Here is a 5,906-nt window from a genome sequence, read left to right on the forward strand (position 1 = left end):
TTAGATCATGCTGGACTTTTTCTACAAAAAAAGCCTTGTTTCTGTGTAATGTACTCTGCCTTCGCTATATTCCTCTTTGATCCAACAGGATTCATATTATTTTTACATTGAAATGAAATCAAACCGAAATTGTTCTGTAGATCCTGCCTTAGACTATAGGCAGGACCACAAAAATCATGCCTCCATGGATTCTTGGCGCCTCACCAGTGGAAAAACATGTTTCCAAACCACAGACCCTCATGGATCCCCATGATTTTTGCTTCGGATCCTCCCAAGCTCACCATCAATTCTTACATCATGTCCATGGGCAGAGTTTGCACCACAGAAATTGTAGGTCCACAGCTTTGTGGCAGTACCATAGACCAAAAACTTGGTTTTGAACCACAGATCCTCATGGATCCTCATGATTTTTGCTTTAGGCCACCCCAAGCTCACCATCCAATCACATATCATGTCCATGGGCAGAGTTTGCACCACAAAATTCATGGATTCACGGCTTCGTGGCAGCACCATGGACCAAAAACTTGGTTTTGAACTACGGATCCTCATGGAGCCTCATGATTTTTGCTTTGGATCCCCCCAAGCTCACCATCAGTTCTTATATCATGTCCACGGGCAGAGTTTGCACCCAAGAAACTGTGGATCCATGATTTCTGTGGTGCAAACTCTGCCCATGGACATGATATGTGATTGGATGGTGAGGTTGGGGGTATCCAAAGCAGAAATCATGAGTACCCATGAGGATCTGTGGTTCAAAACCACGTTTTTGGTCCATGCTGCTGCCATGAAGCCGTGGATCCATGATTTCTGTGGTGCAAATTCTGCCCGTGGATATGATATGTGATTGGATGGTGAGCTTGGGGGGATCCAAAGCAAAAATTATGAGAATCCATGAGGATCCGTGGTTCAGAATCAAATTTTTGGTCCATGGTGCTGCCATGAAACCATGAATCCATGATTTCTGTGGTGCAAACTCTGCCCATGGACATGATATAAAAACTGATGGTGAGCTTGAGGGGATTCAAAGCAAATATCATGGGGATCCATGAGGATCCATGGTTTGGAAACATGTTTTTCACTGGTGAGGCACCACGAATCCATGGAAGCATGATTTTTTTGTGGTCCTGCCTATAGTCTAAGACAGGATCTACAGAATAATAGTGGTTTGATTTCATTTCAATGTAAAAATCATATGCATTCATGAAGATCCATGTAGATCCAGCTTTTACCTTTTTCCCTAAAAACTTACTCCAATGCAAGTTAATCACTGACTTCTTTGAGACTCTCCTACCAGCATGTCCATGATCTTCCCTTTGAGCTTGTTGGTTCTAAGTCACAAAAAGGTGGAGGGACAGGGGGTGGGGGTCTTGGAGAGAGGGAGTGGGTCTTGTTTAGGGAAGAATCCCAGAGGTGGAATAGAGAAAATGACTCTTTTTTTTATTCTCTGTTTCGGTAGCAGCAAACGATCAGCCTGGATTTTTTTCTCACCTGCTTTACTTTGATGAGCTGCAGGAATGAACTGCAATTGTCAAACTGCAGGCAAAGGGCTTTTTCATGCAGAGCAGAGGCTGGTTTTTTTTGGGGGGGGGGCGAGATAAAAGCACTTCTGAAGCGGGGGAGGAGATAGCCCACGTGAACTTCCTTCCGTCCCTCCCATGCCAACACACACAACCGGTTACGCTGTTGGGGAGGTGTGTAGGACCAGGCACCAATGTGAAGGGACTGGGGTGGTGAGGGCGGGGGGAGAGAAGAAAAGCAGCTGGGAGGGAGTGATTATTGCATTCCTGTATTGCTGCGGGTGAGGCAAGGGAAGGGATTCCACCGGGCTGGGTGGCGGTGCAAAAGAAGCTGATTTTTCTCCCCCCCCCCTTCCTGGGGGGGAGGCGCCCAATTTGGTGCCCCCCCCGGCAGTCTCGGGGGCAAAACACACCCTCTGCCTTCCCTCCCCTAGATCCGGCCCTGAGCATGAGACTGCTCGGCAATTTACACCTTTATGGGTTCTCTGAGAGAATGGAACCTTTAGTTTAACTGCTCTGCCTGCCTCCCTTACCAGCAGTCTTCGCATATTGATCAGACAGTGCAAAGGTGCCTTTTGACTCTCACACATCTACTTGAGGCTTGCTGGACTAAACCTTGTTTTGGCAACTGATTGAGTTCAGTGACGCAAGACCTTCTCCTGCTTATTCAAAGATGTGCGTTGAAATTTTGAGCTTTGCCTTTTTCATTTTTTTACTCCCTTTTTCAAGTTAGTCACTCAGAGAGGGAGTCTCAATGGTTGCTAGGCAGGGGGCCTCTCCCCCTGGGTGGGATGTGGAGTAGGTTACTCTATCCCCCTTTGTTTAATGAGTAGCTATGTGTGACCCCCCCCCCCCAGGCATTGCATGCATTTTAGGCATGTGCAGCCATTTTATTTAGAGGCCAGTTTGGAACATCCCTTAAGATCTCAGATGGAGTGGCAGGGCAGGCATTGCCTCTGATGGTTGGGACTAATGCCCCTATTGTTTGCAGGGTGGAGCATCCCCACTGGATATTTGGCTGTTCACCTTGGGGGTAATGACGTTGGAATGGTCAAGGGCAAGGCACTAATTCTGCAGCCCAGGCAAACATGCATGATATTGTGGCACATTGGCCTGGGGTGGACCTGGGGTGGTCCATCATCCTTCCATGGAGGTCATGGAGAGGGGCTTGGGACCCACATGAAATTGAGCAGACTCAACAGAAGGCTAATCCTCAGCTCAAGAAGGCTATGCAGAGGAGGGTTGGGGTTTACATACATCCCTCACCCAGGAACAGCCGTGGAGTTTCCCCATCTGTACCGGGACAACAGAGTCCATTTGTCAGAACTTGACAATAGGATCTTTTTAGATGAATTATGGGAAGGGCTCAGGGGCATTGTCAGCCAATGTGTGGGATCAAAGGCCTAAGCATGGGCTTGACCCTTGTTTGTGGCAGAAATCTGGCTGGCTTTGTTAGAATTGGTGAGCACCAGCAGGCAGACCCCACCCTTGTCTGGGGTGGGTGGGATATCTGGCAGGAACTGACCATTGGCAGGAACCCTGAGAATGCAGATGGCCTGCGAGACTCATTTGTTGGGCCTCCTCTCAAGTTCTGAGCTTGGGGTGGCTGGCCCTTCGGGGAGTAACTTGCATTCTTGGCCACCTGGCAATAGCCATGCTATGATTGATTTGTGCTAGGGGCAGGATGGTTCACCCATTATCAAGCAAGGAAAGGGATCATGGGAGATCCTTTTGCCTCAAGCTTATATCTATAGTTGGCCCTTGCCAATTTACAGTTCATTCAGATGCAGTTAAAATCAGGGCTTTTTTTGATCAGGAATGCACAGGAATGTAGTTCTGGCTGACGTGGCATCAGAGTGTGGCCTAATATGTAAATGAGTCTATGCTGGGCTTTTTCTACAAAAAAAGCCCTGGTTAGAGTTAATTAAAGTTGCCTTTTGGTTATAGCAACACCTGTGTATGTCTCTTTATTCCAACTATGGGGGCAAATGTGAACTGGCACAAACCTACACAAACAGCTTGAAAGCATGTGGAAAATTTGTGCCAGTTGACCTGCCACAGACTTCACTTTGTGAACCACGAATCAGCCAGAATTTGTCACGGACTTTAGTTCATGAGCCAGTTCATGCCCATCCCTACTAGTGAAAGGGCACAAGGGATGTTGTACAGGCACATCAATCATGCTCCGATTGACTGCTTCTCCTCTGGCAAAGCTACTCTTTTGGCTTTTAAATGACTGGTACTAAAACATGAGAAGATGGTGTTGTGGTACCTAAACATATTTATACATCTCAGTACACTTGATATGACTTGATGATGTATTATCAGCATGGCATATTATCAGCATCCATTGTGTCCTTCAAAAAAATATAACAAATAAGTCACGTTCAGTTAGATTTTCTTTGTGGTTGACTGCGCACACACACAAAATAAGTTAACAGTTGTGACATTCTTGCTTGAAGCCACAAAAGTGTAGATACAAGGTTAACTGGCGTCATGCTGCATGCAGTCAATGTAGCTTAAGGGCTATCCAGAGTTTAGAAACTGCATGAGCCTGCAAACTTTGAAGTACTCACAGCAGGTTGAAGCTTAAATTCAGTGAGGCTGCACATGCTACATATCTACATTTTGCTGATAATGGGGTGACATGTTAAAATGAGTTGCAGAATCTTGTGCCATAAATTAAATCATTGAAAACTAGTTTCCAAAAGTTACAAACAGTAGGAAAGACTGAAATAGAACAGCGCTGCTTGCACAAAATCTGTTTTTGTTGCTTTTTTTTTTTTGCCAATATGAAGATTTCCATCTGTGATCATTTTCAGAATTCTGAGCTTTCAAATATCAGCATGGCTGTCATTCAGAATGCAATAACAATTTGAGTTAGAACTGGACCATTGGAATTCCAGAGTCTTGACCTTTTCGGTTGATCACTGACATTTATCACTTTCTCAAATTTCATCCTGTTCATGTTTTTGAATCTGAAGTAATTTGAAAGTCTTTTAAACAAGATTTTAAAGATAATTCTTATCTCCAATTTCAGCCCATTCATGTTTTTTAATCTGAAGTATTTTTACAGGATTTTAAAACAAGATTGTTAATATCATTGCACTGACTGCCAATAGAATGCAAAACCTTCCTTGGCAAATGAAAGTTGTTGAGTGAGCTGCTGTGAAGAGGTCATGGTGTTATTTATAAAACATGAATGCATCAGGTTGTAGTTGTGATGTATCAAAGAGAGTGTCTCGTTGGGGGATATGAAAGTTACAAACCTGACTCCACATTTTACAGTATCAATATGCCAGCATTATGGTGCTGTGTCTTAGAACACAGTTCCCCAGGGAATGTTTTTTGCCAACACCATATTTTGAATCAATAGTGTTTGATTATGACCTTTACATTAGCAATTTTTTTATCCATCAAAGCAGGCAGGAGCTCCACATAAGAACAAGTAAACACCAGGAGTGAATTCATTCCACGTATGAAAAATCAAGTCCATTTACAACCACTGTAGTAGCTGCCTTAGAAGCTATGATGCCCAGGTAATGCATAATGACATGTCAAAACAGGAAGAGAATCTATTTGCTTAGTGTGAAGTTTATGGCACAGGTGTTCATCTCTTTAACTGGCAACTGCCTACCTCCCCAAAAGCCTGAGGCAGTTTATTACTTCTTAAATTGACTGGGGCCCTTCTTATATCAAGACATCAGTTGTTGCTCTCCGTTTTCAGGCTTGAATTCTGTACGATAAAATACAGTAAAATAAATGGGGCAAATACGTTGTGATCAGCTTCATTAATTAGCAGCTGGAACCCGATGAAGGAACATCAGTATTTCTCAAATATTACAAATGGTTTCCTGAATAAGAAATTCACCTTCAGGAATCTAAGTACAGATTAAATGCGATGCTGGCAAGTCAAGGCAAAAAACTTCACCTATGGAGAACTGAACACACAACTAGAACTACCATGCAGGCAAAGTAGCTATACGAGGCTGGGTGGGATCTTACAGTCTGCAGGTATAAGGGTTGCAGATCTTTCTGATGTTTCCTTTCCCACAGCAGTCCTTTCCAACCCCAGGAAAGTTTATTTCTGAAATCATGGGGCCCACATGGTCGAGTGCTGCACTGAAGAGGGGAGAAATGAGCAAAATCACGTTTTCCTCCCTGGAAGAGGGTGTAGTAATGGAAGAGGTTGAAAGCCTGGTTTCCTCACCTTCCCATGGCATCCTCCTGTCATACATGGCATTTAGACCACATAGGCCCTACAGCCCCAGCAATAAACTTGCCCAGTGTTGCAAGGGACTTCTGGGAAGGGAATGCCAGAAAAGTCCATGATAGCCAGCACCTTCTGCTGACAGATCATGGGGTCCAACCCATTAGTGGATCAGGTGA

Source organism: Heteronotia binoei, chromosome 6 (genome assembly GCF_032191835.1).
Source record: "Heteronotia binoei isolate CCM8104 ecotype False Entrance Well chromosome 6, APGP_CSIRO_Hbin_v1, whole genome shotgun sequence".
Taxonomy (NCBI): Eukaryota; Metazoa; Chordata; class Lepidosauria; order Squamata; family Gekkonidae; genus Heteronotia; species Heteronotia binoei.